Raw genomic sequence first — 19,469 nt, forward strand, 5'->3', positions numbered from 1 at the left:
TCAAATGCCAACTCGGTTAGAAAGGCTCACAAAGGCTTCCTTGATTTAGGCATGACATCATCTTCTGCAATCTAAAGCGCACGGTTCATTTTCAGGAGAATCTCTCTGATCTTTGACCTGCTGCTCTGTCTTTGATCTCAAACGTAGCTGTCTGAAGTGGGTTGGTGCCCCGGGCCTGAGCTTTTATATCAAAACTTCCCTTCTGTCTCACTCCTCTTGAAGCCGTACAGGCCATACCTCGTCACAGGTAGATAAAAAAAGAAAAAACTGATAATGGTGTGCTTGACAGCTGCAGCTTGCCTCACATCTCAAAAAACACCTGCTTCAGTCTCCTCGAATGCGCATTTTTTTTGTTTACAGGGGAAGCCCTCCATTTTCAGACGCAAAGCAAACTGATACAGCAATGCAGTGGTTATCTCTCCTCATTGTTGCTTAATGAACCGTCAATGGAGCAGCTTGGGCCGGCTTATAGACTTCTCATTGTTGCGGCAGGGGCTCCCAGGGTTGATATATTCAGCGTTAGGGTCAGGATTTGTGGAGCTAGAGTGGGAATCCTTGGGATAGTTCTCAGAGAACTAAAAGGCCAGTTAATCAGCTCTCCCTTCATGATCTCCCGGGCTGTTCATCTTCCCATGGATGAGTTCTATCACTCCTTTTTACCACCAGCCTTCTTGTGCTTTCTCTGCCTTTCTTCTGCTGTGTTTATGTTTGGGATTTGCCCAAGTGGCCCCCGGGATCGGTTGACCTGACCCCCGGCTCAGCGAAGAATGGTTCGAGTCTTAGCAGAAAGCCTCTCCTACATTTTAATCACGGCTCTCTGGTTTTTCTTCTACTGCAGCCACGCACACAGAAGCAGAAACTTAGCACCTCTTCCTTTCACAAGCGCAGTCGTAGTTCTGATTAGTCTCTATCACCTGGAATTTTATTTCTCCTGGATCACCTTGCATAAAATAATTCCCCCTGGATATCAGGTGCCACCTCCCCTCCCTACCTCCTTCCTGTGCGGGTTGTCAGCCAAAGTGATTGCCTACCTCTCTTCCTCCCCCCTCGGTGGCATTTAGCTGCTCTCATTTGCATATACATGCCCTCGCTGTGCGGCCTGTGGGCTGGCGGGATTGATCAGCAATGCCACGCCATGTTTTATTACTTGTCAGCCAGAGAGATGGGTACAGCACCGCAGAACGCACACGTCTGGCGGGTTTGGAGTGTTCAGTGTCGGCTGTGATGGGCAAATAAAACACACACTCAGTGAGCTCATGCTTCATCTCAGGATTCTGACACTTCTACAAATACTCGTTTACACAAGAGGCCTGTTTAGAAAGGTAGAGGAAAACACACAGATCATCTCTGACTCCCAGTTGGGAGTCTTTGCTTCAAAATATGCACACTCCTCCTCAGCGAGGCTTGTGTTTACAATCATACAGTTCTAGTAAAGGAAAGCACGCTCTCTATCAGTTGTAGCCCTGCACCAATGAGAACAATAATGCTGGATCTAAAATCTTTTAAAACCAACTTAAATTGTGCAAAAGTACGAATTGTTGGGAAAGGATTTTGGCTCACTTTTCTTTACAAAGTTGCTTCATTTCATGAAGGCTTTTAAACACAATTTGCTGCCTTTCGTTTTCAATTTTGCTGTACATTAGCTGCCATGTTTGGGATTGTTACCCTGAGGATGACCCTGTTTGATTGGTGGCCTCACATTTGTCTCTAGAAATACTTAGGATACCAAGACATTGATGGTTGGTCCAATGACTATCTGGGACTTTTGGCTGAAAAACAAGTCCGCAGGATTACCCTTCCATCGCCTTGCTTGATATTTGGTATAAAGTGTGCTAATTTGCCATGCTAAGTATTTGTCAAATATATAACCCATACCCAAAATATCTACTTTGGTTTTAGCTATCAAAGACATTGTTCCAGAGAACAATGCATAACTTCTTCTGCAATATTCATTGTAGAGAGAAGACTTACTGCTGGGTACTCCTTCCAAACAAGCCATACTTTTCAGTCTTTTTCATATTACTCTGCTATAATCTCTTACATTAACCAGCTAACTGTGGCCTGTAGAGTCTGAGCTAGAACGATTGGGTTGCTTGTAATTTCTCTGAGCATTGCATGCCCTCATCTGAGTGTTTCCCTGAAGAACAATGGACTTCAAATCGCTTGGAAAAGGTCTTACAAGGTCTTCTATGTTTGATAGGCAGAAACAATTCATTCTGAAAATGTCTGTTATCTCTTTGTCTTGACATTGAGTTAAAACACACCTGTATGCTGCAGGCAAACCAAATCCTGCTTTTAAAGTGGCGATCACGCTTGCTGATAAGGGACAAATCAAATCTATTTGATTGACAGCACCTGATATGTTTAAGAGCAATGAAAGAATGTGTTGGGTACGCTCAAAGTTAGCTTAGAGTCTGGTAAAGACCACCTAATAATAGAAAACAGATTTCAAAGAAGGTGTATTTTCTTGTTACCGTGACTGTATGTCCTCAGAGTCTGAGCTTTCATCCCCTCAAATTACGTTCAGATCTGACGGATATTAATATGCAAAACAGGGAGGATGCTGAACAAAATGCTGATAATTAAGCGAAGATGTTCTGGGTTGAATCGCGCTTAAGAGCGTGCATGTGGGACCCAGCACATGGTAGGCCATATGTCTCTGCGCAGTTAGCTCTATCCTTTGGGGTGAAGGGGGGGTTGGGGCCTGTTTCCACTCAGGCGCAGTACAAATGAAGCCTGGGAGACTTGAACTGTAGTCTCGCCATGTTTTTATAGAGTCATCAGAGAGGAAAAACTGCAGTTCTTGCTCCGGTTTTGTCAAACTTGTAAGTTTCAGACGACTCAGACGCACGGGTCACAGGCGATCTCCTCATTCTGGCCTCACCGGTGTCACTTTCATGATAAGCCGTGGTGTATTCCACAAAGCCGGAATACCAGGTCCCTTTCCCACCTGCTCCTCTGCCTCTTCTTCCCCTCGGCTGATCTCTCCTTCCATCCCCAGAGGGGAGTGAGGGAAGCGGGGAGGATTTTCCGGGATGCCGGGGGCGACAGGCTCTCTGCGCCATCCACTTACACAAACGGCAGGATCAGCGCTCCACACAAGAATAATTAGAAGATAATGGGTAGTAATGCGGCCCGATCTGTCCCGATTATCTCCTGGCACCGATCGGCACAGCGCCATCTGGTGCCAGATCTCAGGGCAGCGGCTGCTCTGCCACATGAAAAGAAGGTGGGCTTAGACTTTAATCTCGCACCCCGTTCTGTTATTGACTGTCTGTGTTCACAACTGAGCGAGTGTGTGTCAGTCTGGCCCTGCGAGATGGTTGATACACATCACAGGGAGGGAAAAAATGTGAGATTGCATTTATATTACATGTGGGGGTGACAGCCGGTGTTGCCGAGCGTCTTGGTGATCGACAGTGAAGCAGAGTGTTGCCGAGAGGGTGGTGTGAGTTTTCTGCACAGCTCCTTTTGCACGGACAAGTGTCTGTCACGCCGGGGGGCTCCATCTTTCAGCTTAACTCCCATCCTCACCAGCCTCTCTCCCACAACTCTGCGCCAATTCAATATGACAGTGGATTGTGTGGCCAGTGTGGCCCGAGGTTTAGCGCCTTAAAGCGCTTGTGTGCTTTGTGTTTACAGACGCTTTAAGTTCCCAGCAGAATTCAAAAGCCCCCCACCAAACCCGCACCTTTTGCACAAACCGCGCGGCCTAATTCTCGTAATGCCCCCCGCTTTTATCTGTGATGCTGAGCACAGGCACACAGCCCTATCAAATTATCCCATCACGTATGCAGCAGACAGCCTGAGCCTGAGCGTAGGAGAAGTTGTGGAGCAAAAAAGCTTTGAGTTGTTCAGCAGTATTTGTGTCTGATGTAGATCTACAAGCCTCAAGTGACTAGAGCTAAAGCAGACAAAAATCTCATCAGTGTTTGTGGCTGTAATAATTGATTGTTCACCAGAAAAGTCTTTCATCGCACAAACTCCAAGCAGTTCATTCCAGCTTGAATGGATCATCAGATTGTTTGAATTTCGTCAGTTTTACATTATTTCTTACTTTCTTTTGAACTCTAGTAAGCTCTGTAGAACACCAAAATGGATTAGCCAATAGCTTTTACACCAAGTCATAGAAAGGTTGATTATATTTCTACTATACAGTAGAAACCAAGTGTTTACATACACACATACACAAAACATTTTTTCTTAGTTTTGCTAAATCAAACTTAGTCTTTTTTACATCACTAAATTTCTTTCCGTTTGATGAATTTATGAATAATCAGTCCATCTTGCATATCTTTGTAGGATCACAGGGGCTTGGTTGCAAGAATATAAGGAGAAAAAAATGGTTTTAGTCGATTTAAAAAAAAAAAAACTTTCTTTAAATCCATAAGTTTATGTTAAAGGTGGCCTATTATTCTTCATTGTACAGGTTAGGATACGTCTATGGGCTACACGGATCATATTTATTACATTTTTTTCCACAGTGTCATTGTTGGAAATCAGATTTCAGTCTGGTTTTGAGCTGTTTTAGGGCCTCTTAACACTTTAAATCCAAATAAATTGCTGCTTACCCACGTGCCTTCAAATCAACGTTTACAAACACGTGAAAATGCCTGCAAACAAATGCTGAATTATTTAATCATACATCTTTGAAAAGCAAAAGTGGAGCCTCCTGCACAACCAACAAGAATGCAGCAAGTGGTTTCTGGATAGTAAGTCAACAAAACATTTGTCTTTTCCGGCAGCCTTTGTACAGCGGTTAAAACCAGCTGACCAAACGTGCTGGAGCTGTGCTCAGCTGGGGTTGCTAGGTAACGGACTGGGCTTCAGTGGTGTTGCTAGGCAACAGGCAGTCCCTTCTGATTTGCGACGTTACATTCTGAAGTTTTTTGAAATGGCTCTCTTACCAGATACCAAAAAACTTTAACTTCTTACCCAAAAAATGATTAGATGTCTTATTTTTCTTTTTTCTCCAAAAGCAACATAAATCACAGATTACAGTTTGTAAATTCACTCAGGAACATATATTTACATTGAAATATATTTGGCTTCATTAAACTTACTGCCAGGAGCAATATTTGTCTTTAATGTAACATTAAACCTCCCAGCTAAACCCAGCCAGTAACTTATTTCTTTGATCCAGAGTTGATGCTTGGTCCTGGGTGGGAGCTTAGATTTATGCATCCAAACACTAAAGCTGGTCAGACAGACACTTGTTCCCTCCTCTATCTTCTCTGTGTAACGATGGGCTGAGACTTCTTCAACAGAGAGCGATATGGAGCTGGACATTTGTTCTGTCTGCTAGCCGAACGCCTTGGATCCAGAAAGCAGCGGACTGTCATTCCAGTCAGATAAGACGTGGGAAAGTTCTGCGCTGTACTCCCCTTGGGAATGGGACGCCACAATCTGCCAGTCCAGAACTGGGCAAGAACAGATGTACTGGAGAGAACATCAAATGTCAAACTTATGTTTTTATCTCTTTTCTTCATAGAAATTGCACAAAGTCTGGTTAACTTTTAGACCTTAATACAATAAAAAACAAAACTGATTTAGATCACTGCAGACATTTATTATACATTAAATAGATTTTGTAGTATATAACTTTCATAAAAAATATTTTATTTACATATTTGTTGAAACTGTCACTGTGTCATGACAGTATAACGAGACAGTTAATCAGTTAAAAAAATCGAGCTCCTCTGCCTTCTCCCAGGAGCTTTCTAGTGAGCTCCCAGTGCTTACTGGAAACAACCAATCAGAGCCAGAAGTGGGGTTTGGGGTCAAGCTTGTGTTTAAAACCATAAAACAAAAACTTTGTTGTTTTGGGATTGTACTGCTAATGCTAATATAGCAATGACATAGTAAATCATACCCAGATTCTAGTTGAGTGCTAAAACAACTCGAACGTATCTTAAATTAGCTTACATTGTTGCACTTAGTCATGGTAATGTTGATTTTTTTTTAATAGTGGCTAATTATTCTTCAGAGATAACACTAACTTAGCTATGTTTCAGCACTGATGCTAACTTCCTGTAGTGGTTAGCTATGTTTCAGCACTAATGCTAACTTCCTGTAGTAGCTAACTGTGTTTCTAATCATGCTTCAGCATTAATATTAATGTGCTGTAGTGGCTAACTGTGCGTCTGTACCATTTCTTACAGTTCTTCATTTTATTACCATCTTCATTCTGCTTGTGTAAATCTCATGTTGAGTTAAGGTAATGGGTCCTGAACCCATCAAAAGTTTGTGTGGGGATTGGATCATGGGTTACATTTGGTCCAAAGTACACATAATTAACGCTGTTTATATAAATATATTGTCTCCATGAACAGATCCTTTGTGCCTACATATTGGTTTTTGTTTGTACAGTCAGGACTGTTTATGACTCCAACTACACCTAGCTTGTCCTTCCTCCATCTTCCCCCAGCTTTCCTCACCCTCCCATTGTACCCCTAATTTGCTCTCCATACACAACCTTTGCTGTTTATTGAGATGCTAACTCTCTTTATGAGCACCTAATCCCAGGGCAGGGCTGGTAATTTATGAAGCATTTACATGAAGAAGCCCTGCTAATTGGAAGCATGTGTCTGCGTAAGCCCCGCACATGAGTAGGATATCTCCCCTTTGTAAAGTAACATGATCGCCTTAAAGTGAAAAATTTCTCCATGACTCTGCAGTCAGGGAGGAAGTCTTTTTTTTCTTTGGTTTCTTTGCAGCCTGCTAGCTCCATCAGCAGAAAAATGAGCCATCAGAGAGGCTGTCTCTCAAGTCTTGACCCCCACTCTGCCATGTCCAGGCTGAGGTCAGAGGCCCAGTAGGCAGGTCCTTGCCAACCGTCCAGGAGAGCGGAAACCTTTTTTATGTCGGTTAACACCTCCGTCCTCCATTTACCACAATCCTACCATCCATTGCCCTGTTTTTTTTCACTCCAAACTACCTCAAAACTCCCCCAGTCCTCATTTACATCAGGTCGTTTGTTACGACTTTATGATTATATATGGGGCTTTGTCTGGTTGTGCATGTACCTTCGCCACTCCCAGCTGGTCCCCATTAATAACCGGGCCCCGGCGCAGACAGAGCGGGAGAGACGGAGGAGCTTGTTAGCGTCACAGCCGAAGCGCTGGGGCTCAGCATGTGAGAGTGGAGAGGGCCGACAGGACAGGAGGGAGACGTACAGTACACACACAAAAATCACATCCAACACGCCGATGTGGACACCTGGAGGATGCTTTAACTGTCCAACTGCAAACTTAAAGTACATGACATGATGTTGGGTATTTGTCCCCAAAACTCCACAAAGCCATTACGGTGTGTTGCTGTGGAGGTCGATGTGTAAATGTGCCAGTCTGCCTGTGTTTGGGGCATGTCTGTGTGCAGGCATAATGAGGCTGACTGGACGGAGACGGGCTCCATTGTGGGTCCCAAACGGCGGCAGAAGCCCCCTGAAAATCTGCGTCCCCTGATCTACACAGCAGGAGTCGGTGGGGAATAAATGCGTGGAAATGGGATTTATTTAGCACGCCTCATCAAAAGGGAATTAGCAGGGTTTGGGGAGGGAAGATGGGGGCTCTGTTTAGAGCTAGGATGAATGGCAGGATCATCTCTGTAATCCCACCACCCCCTTCCTCTCCTTATGCCCCCAAGAAGAAGAAGAAGAAGAGAATCACCCACGTTAGCTCTCAGAGTGCCTTCTATGGCGGAAACCTCAAAGAGAGAGAATCACCTGGATCCCTCCCTTCCTGGAAACATGGCCGCGGAGTTGTCAGACTCGATCGCGGCGCAGGCTGACGGCGGGGATCTGGCACGCAAACATGCAACAAACAACGCGCGAGCGTGTAAACTAAAGCAAACAAAGCCTCCTCTCCGCTCCTCCAAAGGCGGGATCCCTCCCACCTGCCACCCTGCGCCGCTGATGAAACATACAGTAACAGAGAGCAGCCATTAAACGCAGCAGCGACTGGCGCGCTTCGGAGAGCGGAAGGTGGAGGTGTGAGGGGCTTGTTTTGGCTGTCAGTCACCCAAACACACACAACCTTGTTCATTACCTTCCCTGCTTGTGTTTCGTACCTGTCCTCCGCTCCAAACATGGCGGCGTGAGCGGGGTTCTGTTACCTGAGAAAAAGATGACAGGCTAAATGATGCAAATCTCTGTCAATGAGGCGATAAACCCAAGTTTTGCTCCAATCTCATCAACAGTCCTCCTGGTATTTCTATAATCACATTTGGACTGGAGGGGTGGGGGTTGTTGGTAATTGGCAGGGAGCTCTATCCCCAGGAGTTGGGCAAAACAAGGTGTAACTATCCATCCTTTAAAATGTCACACAAACCATACAACAAGGTGTTTATTGCTTCTCATTGGCTAATTTATCCCATCTAAACCAAGCCACAGAGGCTTAAATGAGGCTAAAGCCAACACATTTAGACAAATGAAGTTTTAATTGTGCTAAAATATGCAGCAGTATTAATCTACATTTTCTGCTCCCCTGGGTTCACCTTGCTCCCTATTTCCCTCCTCCTCTTCGCCTCAGCAGAAGGGCTGATATAATAGGCTTGGCTGGAATAAGCAATGCAGCCATGCCCACATATATATATATCTATCTCATCGCCTGGGTAATTCCAGCTCCAGTTTATGTGTTCCTGCAGGCTGCGTCGGGCCTCAGCAGACCCATAGCTCCTTTATGTAACACCCAGAGGAATCTGCCCCCTGCACAGGTACAGGCCTCAGAGAAACAAACACCATCAGTAACCTGTCTGCTGCTCACCCCTCCTCCTGCTCCTCCAATCCATCCATCGTCTCTTTTCTCTTCTCCTTCCATCTCCGCTCCCTGCAACCTAATCATCGCCGGCCCCCATTCTCATGATTTATCGTGCCGCGCGCTGCTGAGAACCAATAGATCAGGCTTGCGGCAGGGGGCCCGAGGAGGCAGGAAGGCAGGGAGAGGATGGGGAAGGAAAAACCCACCTATGATGAAGTGCTCCGTGACGCAGAAGAAAAGCAACGGCAACATCGCCGCTCCCCGCCGGTGTCTTGACATCCTCCTGAGCACATTCCTGTTTCTTCTTTCACTCCATCTCTCTCCAGCGTCCTCCTCTTCTGAATTCTTTATGAATAGCCTCTTAACTTGGACTAAACATCAACATAATTGTAATTTCTACAATTAGCTTCGATTGGCTGAAAGTGGAGCAGGGTGTTTTGTATGTATGCTTGTAATATAACTGCAGGTTTGCTGTGTGAAAGTTTCAAACCCTCTCTAAGGGTGCATTCACTCCAGTCCTGTTTAGTCCGCTTCAATCTAACTATAGTTTGTTTACCTAGAAACTCTGGTTTGTTTGGGAAGGTGTGAATGCGCAATCAAACTCTGACACGGACCAAAAAAGTGAAATCTCCTTGGCCTACAAACCTCTGTCTCGATTTGACTGAAGTGAACTCTGGTGCGGTTTGAATGCATATATGAACGCCAAGCGGACCGGAGACTGCTCCAAAAGCAGGAAGCGGATTATAGAGCAGGGCATTCTGGGTAAATACAACCAAAACAAACACGAGAGTCTGGTGCTAGCAGGAGAAACAGCTCATGGTCTTTTGCCAAAGACAAAAGTGAAATCCTACAACTGCTAAAATCTCCATTTTTGTTTACTTTTTTGAAGATTAAATTGCTCCCAGTGTCGTCTTTGGAGATTTTTGTCCCATTTCCTTCAGTGGTTCTTGGTACAGCGCCATCACAAGCAAAGGGAGAACTGGTTTTTCAAGGGGTTTGGATGGTTTGACTCAGTGCAGTGTGAAAGGAAACTGCACAAGCTGAAAGTGTTGGAAGGACCCCAATCAAACCAAGTCTACTTCACTACGAGGTGTGAAAACACCCTTATTCATTCTTTGGTCTAAACATGTCCTTTTTTACCACAGAGTAAACAGTGAGGTGCTTCTTGACTCAGTTTCGGTGGACAACCATGTCTTGGTAGATTGGCATTTGGTAGATATACATTTATATTATTCAAAACCAGTTGGTTAGTTTTGATTAAGGGCAACAGAGAGGGGTGAATACATGTGCCCACCACCATTGTTAGATTTTTATTTGAAAATATGTTCAAATTTGTCTTTGTCTATCAGATAAATGTTTGAGGCTTTGATGTGACAAAATGTGAAAAAAAGCTTTTCATGGCAATAGCTGCATTTTTATTTAATCTGCTGCTGTTTATTGTTGTAAATGATCAACAAGAAAATCCTGACTTTCAGTAGCGCTTATGGTAGCACAGGTACCCTCAAACACTTGACCTCCCGGCCACCTGGTCTGTGCGTCTCACAGCGGACACATGGCGTCCGTCCTCAGAGACTACACTTCATTACAAACATAGATTGGATTATGTCTTCCAAAACAGACCGACCGTGTCCAATCACTCAGCCGCTCCTTTAAATAAAGAATATTCACCTTATGTCTGGACGGGTGGAAGGTTGACGCTCACTCAGTCGGAGACCGGGTCTCCTGGGGACCGGTACATGGAGCTGGAACAGAGGGGCATGAAAAGAAAGAGAGCGCGGGGGGGCGAGAAAGAAAAAGAAATGTCTTTTAAATGACATCCCCATTGTGAGCCAAAGCAGGACGATAGCACTTTGCAAAACTGCTAACAATGAGCGCAGGAGAAAATCCCGTATCCTACGGGGGCCCGGCAGCATGCCCGCCATTACCATACAGTAATCTCATTTTCTGCCTCAGCCGAGGGGGCATGCTAAATTTCCCAGTGTGAAAGGGGGAGGAGGAGGGAGCAGTGCACATCGTTGACGACCGGTGGGATTAGTGACTTTACCCAAATTAGGGGAGTGTGTGCGTGAGTTTGTAGCCTTACAGCAGCAGCACAGGCAGAAAATCTACTTTTCGCCCTACATTTAGTCTTCTGCACAATACTAAATCTTAACTTTGGCAACTTTTCTGCTAGTAATAAAAAGAAATTGTGACTTAAGAATTGCAGGATGCACTGTTTACAGTATTATAGCCACATTTCAAACCACGAAATGCATCCAAATTACTTCACTCAGTTCAGTTAAGTTCAGTTTATAAAGCCACCTGGAGAAACCCAGCCGACTGCATCCAGACGGTAATCCAGCAGATAACTGAATATCTCAGCTAAATCTTTCACATGCAGCGACAAGAACCCAAATGAAAAAATCAAGATGGTGGACATTTTTCAACATGGCTACCATGGTTATCATGGGAAATTATTTTTTGCAATAAAATCAGCAATTAACTGAATGTTTGTTGTCCAAACATAGCCTGCGTATTTTGAACTTTATACATTTTCTTACTCTTGTTTCCTTTTTCTTGTGGACATTTTCCAAAATGGCCGCTCTGGTCGTAACGGAGCATATTTGCACTAAAATCGGCAATAGTTATTGCCAGAGTTGGGCACCGCTAACCAAAAAGTTAGGTTTTACTAACCGCTAATCTACTAAATAAGAATCCTAGCTATGCTTCTGCTAAACTGCTAAACACATAAAAAATTAATGCTAACCGTTAAGACAACTGTCTCTCTTCATCTCCTTTCAGTTGACGACTGGTGTTAGAAAACGCCACTTGTCAACTGGTGTTGACAACTTTGCAAACAGAAAAGTCCATAGTTTCTGATTTTACTACATATTATTACTTTAAGCTGTACGAACAGGATAACCAAAGTCAGAAACATCCAATGCTTATGTCAGTATTTGGTTTAAAAGGCTCTAACATGGCGACCATCTTGAAAAAATGGTGGTCATCCTGAAAGTCAAGTGGCTAATGGGAAATATGAAAAACACACATTTTTATTCCTGTGTCCACACTTTAAAGATTTTTACAGTAATGGGCTGCACTAATGATCAAGCATGTGGCGACAGTGGAGAAGAACAACCCTGTTCTAACAAGAAAAAACCTCCAGCAGAACCAGAGTCGGTACAACTTTCAGATACAGAAAACTGAGTACACAGAGTTAATTGGCAATATTTTCCAGAACATAAATGGATCTAAAAATGAAAATATTTTCACCGTTAGTTTTACTAATTAAACAAATGATTTCAACAGGAATGTGTTTTCAAGCTGTTCTGGACTCTTTCCTTCAGTCCATTGTGGCTTTACATGCATGTTTCGGGTCGTTTATGTGTTGCAGGGTCCAGTTCTGCTTCGCTTTTCTTTTATTTTTTTACAGACGGCTCAGCTTTTCACCAGTGTTGTATATTGATTATTTCTGAAAAAAGGGAGACGCCAGAGCAGACATAAAATATTGACGGTTCATTTTAGCTTGGACCTGGACACAGTCCAGAACCACCAAATTAATAAGCAACGGTCGGCTGAAAACTGAACTCTGGATGTTTTTAGTTTAAAAAGAGGAACATATATAAGGCTTTTTTCACCACACTGCCCTGCAAACTGGAAAAACAATGTTCTTCACTGGTAACAGCCCAACAGTTGGAGCTGAATATTTAAATAAAATAGAAATATTATTTTGCGTTTGACGTCAGAAACTGTCCAAGATGTTTAGATTTCCTCTCTGCATGTCAAATAAGTAGAGCATCTATGCCCCTTTTCTACTCCTTAAAATCAATAACCATAATAACACCGTTTTGATGTAAGCTAATTAAATATTACCCTAAATACAGGGCGAAATGTTGGTAAACTCTTTGAAACAACAGAATTGAATAAATAATTTACCGTAAGACTGAAAACTGGGTCTATGCTGGGTTTTACAGGAAGAAAATGATCCAAAACGTGAACAAATCAGCAAAGAAGAGAAGAAATGGACACACAATCAAAAACCAGTAGAAAGACACAGAGCCAGCCCAATGAATATGCAAGTTATGAAGCTGTGTGGGATCCTCACACCACCAGGGGGCCCTCAAGAGCACAAGCTTATTTTATATTTATGCTAGATGCATTAAATATGTCATTAATAATAAAAACTAAATGTTATTTCACATGAAAAACAATTTCTTTATTATTTTTCATACTTTTTTACATAAATAATTCATTAATTTCCTGCTGCCACTACAAGGAAATGTAAGAAATTAAAGCTTGTTGACTTAAAGTTTAGTATTTGTCAGCGGATGTTACTTTCAAATAATTTAAGTATGGCATATTTAAATACCTCTGTATTTCCAAATACAAATTAATTAAAACATCTTTGCTTGTTTGCTACTTTTGTAAAGTTAAAATTAATAATGATAACACCGGTATGATGTAAGCTAATTAAAAATTGCACTTAAAACAAGGAAAAAAGGAAAAACAAAAAGGGGAAAAAGGGACGAAAAGAAGGGAAAAAATTAAAAGGGGGAAAAAAGAACAAAATATTTATTTAATGGAATTAAATGAACCATTAACAATGGAAAATTTGATGCTGTTGCACATGGAAAAACATTTTTTATTTTTATGGTTCTTACAAAAATAATTGGTAAATGTGCTTCTCAGGTTGGCTGCTGGGAAAATGTAAGATATCAACCTTGTTAGCTTTTTTACTACAAATTTAGTATTTATCAGCTAATGTTACTTTCAAACAGTTAAAAATAATATGGCACATGTAAAAACCTCTGGATTTCAAAATACAAATGTGTATCTTTTCACTCCTGAGAGGCTAAAATCAATAGCCATAATAATGCCAGCATGATGTATGTTAATAAAAAATTAATTTTAGCGATAGCATGAGGGGGCCCCAAATGAAAATCAGCTTAGGGCCCCGAAAAGGCTTGGGCCGGCCCTGCAGAGACGGTACATATGCTGCTTTTCAGGCGTTTGTGCATGAACACCTGCCTTTATTGCAGATTCTGAGGTAAATTTGGTCGCTACGAGAATGGGAGGGGGGTGGCGGCAGCTTTGGGGGTGTCATACCAGATCGAACAACAAAAAAGGGAGCGAGGGAGAAAAAGCTGTTTCCACACAAGCTGTTTTCATTCTTCTCCGCTTCCGGTCCAATGGAACAGTTGATGAAGTTTAAATGAAGCAGAATTAGGAGATCAAGCGGACACGGAGCCGGTGTTGATGGCGTCTGCGTGCCCCTCCCCAGGAGGATCGAACCGCGGACAGCTGACCTGGATGAAATCGAGAGAAACAGAAGCACGAGGGGAAGCGGGGAAGGGGAGGTGACGCTGGGCGAGATAAGGGGATGAAGTATCCCCTAAATGTGATAATCTCCAATCACCTCTAACATCGGTTCTGTCAAGGCCCGGGTTAATGAGCTCAGAGCCGATCAGGCGTTGCGCCACCCCCTGATTCCGCATTTCTCAGCCTTGCAGTTGCTCTCATCATCATTGTTGTTCTTTTGATTTAATCCCTCTCACTTCAGCTGATTTGAGAAAAGAGGGATGGAGGGGAGAGGAGGGGAAAGCCTATTACCCAAGCTCCTCTGCTCTCAACTATCTAAATGCTAACGACGTGAGGGGGCGAGCGGGAGAGGGGGAGAGAAAGTGACGCGGCGAGGAAGACGTAGAGGGGAAATGGAGAGGAGAACGTGTTGGCAGGAAGGGGGGCTAATCTCCAGGAGCAGTTTGGTAATTCTGAAAGCAGGTTACAGAGGAGGAGAAAGTGTGCTGACCTTCCATCCCTCGGGTCACAGCGGCTGAGCTCTGCTCCTTACTTTCACTTCAGCGCTTCAGACACCCAGAGCCACATCTTCTGCTGTCTACCGACAGCGTTAATTTGTTTTACCAGCTGATTTTATTGATAAAAACCACAGAAGAGAGTACATGTTATGGATCCGGTTCAGTTTGACTGGTTGTAAAAGAAAAGGGGTAAAAGCTTGAACTCTTTAATGTTGATTTTGATTTTGCACCCACATAATATCCAGAATCAGCTGGTTAAGATTTGCCCTGCAGAGAATAGTGAGGGGAACTGAAAATCTTTCTACTGGACCCGAGTCTTTCAGTATAGCTACATTTTTTTATTTGCGTGGAGCATAAAGTGATGCTGTACTACCTCTACCCCACCTATTTCTACTACCTTAATACAGAAAATGTGCAATTCACATAAATTAAAGTAAGTACAGTTTATTGATGTTGCACCAATTAATAATAATGTCGTCTCAGGGCACATTACAAAACAAGTTCATTTTAATTCAATCGCCAATTAATCCTTAATCAGCACCTTAACCTTAGCAGCTAACTACGATGCAGCACTAATGCTAACTTCCTGTTTTGGCTAACTACGATGCAGCACTAATGCTAACTTCAGAGTGTCTAACCATGCTTCAGCACTAGTGCTAACTTTAGACTGACTAACCATGCTTCAGCACTAATGCTAACTTCAGAGTGGCTAACCATGCTTCAGGACTAATGCTAACTTCAGAGTGGCTAACCATGCTTCAGCACTAATGCTAACTTTAGACTGACTATCCATGCTTCAGCACTCCATACCATTTTAGCCATACCATCCTTGGTATGGCTAAAAAAAAACACAACGCTATGGCTAACTATGTCTTAGCACAAATGCTAACTTCCTGTTTTGGCTAACTATGTATCAGCAGAAATGGTAACTTCCTGCAGTGACTAGGTCTAATATTTAGTGCGAAATGTGGGTTTTTTTCGACATTAGCGGAATATTGGCAAAAATTTGTGGACATTTGTAACGCTAACTCAGCCACTGTTAGGCTAACTGGCCTCATATTGTCCTAAGATGTGGTTGAAGATGAGCAGGTACAGGTGATGGATGAATAAATGCTCTTAATTTTAATGTTTTTGTTGTTTTACTCAAGGTGATATTACCCTGAGAATCCCCAGCTGTATGCCATTTTCTTTTTTGAAAAACTTGACTGGATTTCATTTGATTTGAAATCTACAAGCTCTAATTGGTCTGCACGCTCCTGTAGAAAGATCCCATGTTTTGCCCCTCTTGTTTAATTTCACTTTCTTTTTGTGAACTTTGCAATTACTCCGCGGTAGGTGGCGAGGCACCAATTATTTGCCTTACAAGTTTACACGCCAGCTCTTCTAATTTACGCGGCTGCAACACGAGGGAGCGCCGCGCCGCCGTTTCAACTGTAACAATCACATGGAGTTGTTTTCCACTCGCCTCGGCGCTGGGATGCATGAGAACAATGAGGGGGGAGTTTGCTCTGGCTTCCGGAGCGCTGTCGCTGATTCTGTGCATAACAACTCTACTCCTGGTTCAAAAAAAAAAGGAAAGGAAAATCCCATTTGATTTCATATTGGCCAATGAAACAGTGGAGGGTGAGAGGCGAGTGAACAATCAATCTTTGTAATGTGATCCACGGATTGAGCACGGTGAGTAAATGTTTGCACAGGCATCCAGTCAAACGAATCCTGCAGAAAAAGGAATCCATCCAGGGTTGGCCTCTCTCTTTATCCCTCTCCTGCCCGACAGCAGCGGGGTTTCAACCACATTATATTCCAGCACTCTGTGCATTTTTCATATAGGCTCGCCTTTTATGTTTTATGTACGCCAGCTCAGGGGAGAACAGCTGTGTGGGCGCTGCTGCATCCTCTAAGTTTAGAGGTAGAAGGAGAGTTTTTTTTTTTAACGGGAGAAGTGGAGCGGAATGCTAACACGGCAGGGAGCGCGGATACCTGCGAACAAACGGGGGAAAGCTGCAGACCGAGGCCCTGCTTCAGCTATTACATTACCATAATACACGGAAACAACACCTCGCACGCTGTTGCTGCCGTAATTTGAAAACAGATCGACAGGATTTACAAGTTCTCGGCTTATCGGCGCTGTGACCTCCCTGACCCCCCGCGTCTTCCCCTCTGTTAAATTTTCAGAGTGAAATCCCGATTTTTGGAGGCTTATTGGCGGGATAATCCCGTATTACGGGTACAATGCGAATTGATTTTCTGTCAAGTTGCATTTGAGTTTGTTGAAATGGACCAAAAACAAAACGGGAGCGAGAGGAAGTCAGCAAAGTACGGAGCGGGTTTTATAATTGACCCCACTTGCTCCGCCATGTCTGTAATCCCTGCAGAGATTGAACCAGATTAAATTAGTTTTATGCCGTCTCCACAAAATTTACAATCAGGATGTAACTCTGTGTTAATCCTGCTTCATTTTTTCTGTTGACTGTCAGAAAAGTGACGGACGCAGCTTTCTGTGCAAACACAACAAGTAGCTTATTTATGAATTATTTTTTTCCATTTCAGAAAATCATTTTATTGAACAATAAGCAAGTAATTTATTTTCAAAACTCCAAAATTCCACTTTGTATTAAACTATAAACTATATACAGGTGTTTTTTATTAACAAAAAATACATTTACAATATTATTTCAAGAATAAATTCTAGATAACTTACCCATTTAATCATTTTTATTAATAAACGAAAAAACAACCTTTAAGCAGGTATTAGACATTCATTATTCTGTATTATACAAATTTAATTTATTAATTTGTAATATTCTAAAATTAAAAGTTGTGTTTTCAGTAGCTGTAAGAGGAAAATCAACATAATTAGCAGAATAAAATGTTGTAATTAATCTTTCACTCAGGTTACAGAAATAAATTAACTTTTCCATAATATTAAAATTTATACTACTGCACATGTTCACAGATTAATTATAAGCACATTTATAGAATAAAATAATTTGAGTGTATAATCTAAATATTGAAATTTAAATAAATTGCACTACATGACTAAATATCAAATGTTCTCATCAATAAAATGTGAAAATCGTGGCTCCTAAAGCTCTGAACATCCTTTATAAAGTGTTTATACAATTGACATGTTGATTATTTTGTAAGAAAAGAAAAACAAAATAATGTTTTAAAGTAAAACAATTTAAAAAAAGTTGGAATAAAGTAGTTGCATAAGTTTGTTTACCATTTATTAAAGTTTATTTTTAGTTTCAGCATCCGGTCTGGCCGTAAAGATTTTCCTCCATGTAAGGAACAAACTTCCCTCCATGTGACCAGGATGTTTTACCTTCTCTTAATCTCTGCGCTTGTCAAACCCAGCAGATCTGAGTTCACACAGACTGAAGGAGCAGATGGTGAACATGGCTGCTGCTGTACGGGGGGACACACTGCCACCCAGTGTCCCCAGCCCCACAGCGGGACACTTCAGGTCCAGTCATGTCCGTCCACCAAAACAATGTATGGAAGAAGAATAATGTCCAAAGACGTAGGGGGTAAAACACTATATCGGTGTGTTTTTAATGGATTTTATTGCTTCTTTAAAACTTTTAGGATTAGTTTTCATAATCTGGGGAGCCTGCACCAGTAAAACCCAACAACAGCAGCAGGTTTATGGATATGCAGTGGAAACTCTGCTCTGAGTTTCTTAGTTCACTTGAAATAAGACAAAACTGACTTAAAAGTAACTTTTCAGCAAGAAATGGAGCTTGTTGTGAGCCAGTAATTCCTTAATATGGATTTTAAAAAAGATTAGATTCACCTGCAGATTATTTCACGTAGAATGCACTGTAAAAACACAAAATCTCACACAGTATTTTAGTCTTGTTTCTACTGCAAATATCTTATTACACTTGAAATAAGACAAAACAAACTAAAAAAAACTTTTCAGCAAGAAATTGAAGCTTGTTTTGAGCAAACAAATCCTTAATATTGATGAAAAAGTTTCTAGTTCCACTGGCAAATTGTTCCGCTTATAATATGGGAAAAATGTCATATTATAAGTGAAATAATCTGCCAATGGAACTAGAACTGGGTTGCTTGGCAACGGGCTGGGCTTGGTTGGGGTTGCTAGGTAACGGCGCAGCGGAACATTCTACCAACTTTTTCATCAATATTAAGGAATTATTTACATAAAACAAGTCATTTTTCAGCATCTCTCTTGCTCAAAAATGACTTGTAAGTTAGTTTTGCCTTATTTCAAGTTTACTAAACTATTTGCTCTAGAAACTAGACAAAAAATAATTGGTAAGATTTTGTTTTTTGGAGTGTGTGGGTAAAATATCTTGTTATAAATGAAATAATCTGCCAGTGGAGCTAAGCTTTTTCATCAATATTAAGGAATTGTGGACTTTAATCAAGCTCTTATATCTTGTTGAATGGTTATAAGTTAGTTTTGTCTTATTTCACGTCTACTAGAAAAGTGAGTTTGTTGTTTTTAAGTGTAGTGACTCTTTTTCTCAAAAACAATAAATCTATCAACTTTATATGGTTTTCTTAGAGATTCAGATATGAAAGTAGATATCATATTTCCTCTTAGTTAAGCTGTAGGTGTCACCTTGATCCCACTTAACATCGTCCAGTCAGGAATTAGGTCAACATTTACTTCAAAACATGGTATTACACGGCAGTAGGATGTAGTTGGAGTCTTTGGGAAAACATTTACGTAAGGAAACTACAGATTGGTTACCTTCTTTAACTTTAGATCAAAGTAACATTCCTGTGATCTCCATGTTGGATCCAGATAAAGCAGCAGTCAAAATGACTGCCTGCTACTTTCTTCTCTAACCACTAAACTGACCTGAGCAGGCTCTCTGTGAAGACGTGTGCAGAAGCTCCAGCTGTTAATTGATTCTTTTGTTCGCCCGGATCCCCATCGCCA

The sequence above is a fragment of the Poecilia latipinna genome, unplaced genomic scaffold (assembly GCF_001443285.1).
Source record: "Poecilia latipinna isolate Pla-1442-1.1 unplaced genomic scaffold, P_latipinna-1.0 Scaffold3479, whole genome shotgun sequence".
NCBI classification, from domain to species: Eukaryota; Metazoa; Chordata; class Actinopteri; order Cyprinodontiformes; family Poeciliidae; genus Poecilia; species Poecilia latipinna.